A 4861-nucleotide genomic window follows, 5' to 3' on the forward strand; every position below is an offset into this window, starting at 1 on the left:
AAAGAAAGAAGAAAAAAAAGAACACAGCCTCTGACAAATGTAATGGGCAAATAATTCCTTTGAATCTGAATTTGCTTAGATGGGAGAAAAAGGAAGTCAGGTAATCCTTAGGTGACCCCAAGTGGTAAAAATACACCAGCACATGTGTTCAGGCCTTTGCAGGTATTCACGGTGTGACACTAGCGCCACCTAGTGTACACAAGTGGAAAACCAGCCATAAACCCCCAACACCTGACTGGTAGTCTTCATTATTACATTTGTTTTATTTTGCAGTCTTTTCTTCCTGCTGGGTCATGAGCCAATAGCAGTGGGAAAATGAGTAACAATTTATGGATGGACACACATTACAAGATTTGTTATTACAGCCTACAGCACTAATACCAATATTTTAAGTAAATAGTATGTAATGATACGGATATGATCCAATCTCTCCAAATTGCCTGCCTTTTAAGCGCCAAACAAAATATCTCAAACTCTAGCTTGAGACTGCAGGCTAATGGCTCTCACTCAAGTACATCTAAGACTTCCTTAGCGAGTCCTTACTAAGTCTGACTTCTCCAGAGCTTTCATGATGACTCCCTTTGCAGTAATAATTGCTCACAGGACAGGGAGGGTCCAAGCCAGTCCCTCCGACTCCAGTACTTTGTTTATACACAGAAAGAACTTTCATACCCAAGTCATACCGATGTAGTAGTTGTTAGCACTAAGTAGCAAACATTTCAGGGCGTTCAGGGATTTACAATGTGGGAAAGAAAATGCCAACTCATGATGGACATCATGGCTCCAACATTCAAGTAGTGGTCTCCTGTTCTACCAGGGTTTTCCAGCTCAGGTTCTCCCCCATAAGACCCTGAAAACACACACACACACACACACACACACACACACACACACAGAGAGAGAGAGAGAGAGAGAGAGAGAGAGAGAGAGAGAGAGAGAGGGCAGTTTAGGCATGTGGAGAGATGACACACACATGCACACACAACACACATGCACACACACACATGCATGCACACACACAGATATGGCAACTTAGACATGTGGAGAGGATCACACACACACACACACATACACACACACACACACATGCACACACACACACACACACACACACACACACGTGTACACACACACACACACACACACACACACACACACACACACACACGTACACACACAGATAAATATGGCCCTTAGGCATGTGGAGAGGATGAACAATACTCCACTCACAGCAGCTTGCTAGCATTGCCTAGGACACAAGGCCTACTCCAGTCCAGAGCAGTTAAAGCTGAGTTCCTGGAGATGAGGTACAGATACTGGCATTTAAGGCATCATCAGCTGTCACGATGTCCTTTGAATCATCTTAGGGTAAAGGCATGCCACAAGAATGAAACCTTGAGAGCGACTTCTCTGCGTGCTTCTCCAGTCCTTGTTCGTGGTCCCTGGCCAACCCCACATGGTTAGAATGCAGATATTCTGGGTCCCAGCCTTGAGCTAACACTCTGCATGTGAGTGGGCTAAGGGGAGGTCTGTATCTATTATTGGGATCAAGTGCCGGCCTCCTAGATTCCAAAATTTTCTAGATTTCCCTAAAAGTTTAACTAGAAGTAGAATGTCAGAAAGAAACAAAGTAACAAGAGCTTAAAAGGATTTTAAATGAACCTAAAACAACTGAAGAGAAATCGACAGCAAAAACCCTCCAGCTTCTCCTCCCAGTAAGGGAAATTATGTTCCCTGTAAAGGAACCCTCTACAATGCCCCCCACCCCCAGAGGAACCCCGAAAACGCCACCTCCTCCTTTCCCTAAAGTCCCCATTGAGAGGACTCCTCCACAATTATTTTAAATAGCAAACAGTATTCCTCCCTTTTCTTTCTGCACTTTGCACTATTGTTCTAACATATATTCCTCCACCACCCTCACAGAAGTACTTCAGTGCGGCTGGCAGTACTTTAGAAAATGCCTGTGTCTATAGTCAAATAAGACTGCTGTAAGGGAATCTACCCTGGGTTTCCTTGTATATTTACCTACATCCCCCCCCCCCCCCCGTTTCACATACGTGAAATGGCAAAGGGCTGCATATTTTCTTTCTAAGTCAAAACAAGGTGAGGAATGTGACTAAATGGTTTTGCCTACTTAGAATTGGCCAGGAACCAATTCTTTTCTTTCATTTTAAGTCTGGGTCAGTTCTGAGTCATTGCCACACAGTTATATCTTCAAAGGGGGGAGGGGATGAAAAAGAAAGCGAAGTGCAAGCCTAGCTCTTAGTTTATATTATATTCCAACACAGTGCAGCTGCTGCTGCTGGTAGTGGTGGAAGCCACAGAGAGGGAGGGGCAGGGTTAGGGAGTCAAGTGGGAAGGTCTCCTGTCTTCTCACTGGCAGTGACCTACATGCTAAACAGGTAACAGGAAGACAAAGGCTTAGAGGCAACAGGTCCAATTTTAGTTCATGAAATGTATTCCCCAGGATTCTTTGAGTTGTTCATGTGAATGTCAACCAGCATAACCCTTTCAGAAAGTAACCTGGCACTGGTAACCCTGAAAAACATCCATCATGTTCATACTCTCGAACTCAATGTTAAAGGAACCATTCTAAAGCAAAAGCTACACACTGCAGTACTGTATGCAGCACAAGGCAATGAAAATAATGAGAATACTGAGAAATATGGGATGAGTGCCTCTCATCTACTGCACTTGTGCTGAGCGCTCGACAGACTACTGAATGATGCAAACTATTTTCATGAAGGAAGAGCAACTTAGAGACACTGGTGACCTTGCCCTATAGCATAGTGACAGCATGGGTTCAAGCCAAATTCCATCCTATGGTGAATGAAGTTCACATGCTTTTCAGTTCCCCTTGGTGCTCATCAGCATTGGGGATGCTTCAATGGGCTGTGACAAGCTTATCAAGGTTGCAAATGCTCCCCAGCTCCTCAAGCACATAACTCAGGCACTATGGAGGAGAGGCCCTCACAACCTAAGCCTGAAGACAGGGGTTGAAAAGGCCACACCCATTGTGTGCTCAAGTGGAGCAAGCTGTAGAGAGGGGTGGATCCCCGATCTGTGAGTAGCATCTCAGTTCCTGTGGACTTTAATAAACAAGGAACAAGGAAATTGAGTCAAAAACACTACCACTTACGAGTTAATATTTCACATGTTCTAGCTTTTCAAAGGCCTCTAGTGCTCTGTGAGGCAGAGGCCAAAGTTCTGTGACCAAGGTCTGATCATGAGATGGCTCAGATAAGGTCGAGTAACTGTAAGACAATTCACCGAGAATGGCGGCTATTTTCCAGTTATCGGATCTTTGTCACTTCCCAAGTATCACACTGAACTAATGGTATCTACTGGCTCACTAGAGCTGCATCCAAGGTCCAGGCCAAGTGACAGGTCAGGAGGAGGAGGCCCAGAAGTGATACTCATTCCTTTCCTTCACATCCCACTGATGGGATCCTGGGAAGGAGTCCTAGTAAGACTCAGGAGCTCCTATTTCTAATAGGAAAAAAAAGTTGCAGCAGCATCTCTCAGGCTGTTATCAGTGACCACCAGGCTTAAAGAATGACTGACAGGCTTACCATCAACACAAGCACAAGGAAACAGCATCCAAAGAGGGTGCTAACAGAAAAATCAGTGAAGAAGTGGGGAAAGAGACAGGTCAGGTCAGGCCTCCAATGAGCACTCCCCCCAACTCCCTCCACCTCTACTTTGGGGCCACTTACCTGAAGCTTTCTCCTGCAACAGTTTGAAGTCAGACAGCAATTTCAACTGCAGGCAAACTTAACCAGCCCTCAGCTGCCACCCAGCTCCTCAGCCTTGTTCTTAGCTGCCCGTGTGAATGTTTGTACCATCTTCAAAAGTGACTCGGAGAGCAAACAATGAAACCAAGAAATTCAAGTTCTGTTTGCACCTCTACCAACCAGGTTTGCTAAGCTCTCTTCTTACCCTATAGAGCAATGCTGTAACGGATGGATCAGGGAAGGTCTTTCTGGCTCTTAGCATTTAACCATCTGAACATCAGTCCTGTCTATGCTATCATGCATCTAAACATCCATTTCTAAAAAGTGGTTAATATGCTAAGCATGCAAAGAGCTGCCATTCCCAGCCATAAGATGTGACAGCAGTTCAAGGACACCTCTTTAGAAACTAGTCTGCAAGTTAAAGGCTGGCATCCTCAAATCATTTTACACAAAGCTCTGGAACTGAAGCATCAGTGATAGCTTTCCCACTTGTCGGTTTCTACACCGAGTTTCACTCAAGATTTTGCTCTAAGAGTTCATTGCTAAAGGTTTGAAAATAATCCCATGCTTTTAGGGAATCTCTAAAATGAGAATAATAATCTTCTGCCCCTCTGAAACTACTTCCTCAACTAAAAGTCCAAAGGCACAAAAGAGCAATTAAATGGTATGCATTTAAATTTCTCCTTGAGATATTTTAATCAAGGGACAGAAATGAACTGATTTAGAACACAGAGAGACAGCAAAGTCATTTTGTCCTTCTGTGTATCACCTGCAAAGAAAGGTTCTTGAAAAAAGGAATCCAGAGACACCTTTACTTTCACCATTAGTCATCATTCCACACACACCAAATCATATCTAAGTCCTAAGCACCCTCTTGGTTTCCAAATTGGCCAAAAAGCCCTTTAACCTTGGGATCCTTGGCTTTTCTTTCATGTTGTAACTTTCCTCTAGCCTTAAGTATCTGAAAATCACATCAGCCTAGCACTGCTCCTGAGAAAAATTCTACTTAAAGGATATTCAATCTGGGTCTCATTTGGGTCACACTCATGCATCCATAAACTATATTTCACAAGCACATTGTATTCTTAGAAGATAAAAAAAAAGAACTTTAAAAGAAGACACAAACC

This window comes from Cricetulus griseus, chromosome 7 (genome assembly GCF_003668045.3).
Source record: "Cricetulus griseus strain 17A/GY chromosome 7, alternate assembly CriGri-PICRH-1.0, whole genome shotgun sequence".
Taxonomy (NCBI): domain Eukaryota; kingdom Metazoa; phylum Chordata; class Mammalia; order Rodentia; family Cricetidae; genus Cricetulus; species Cricetulus griseus.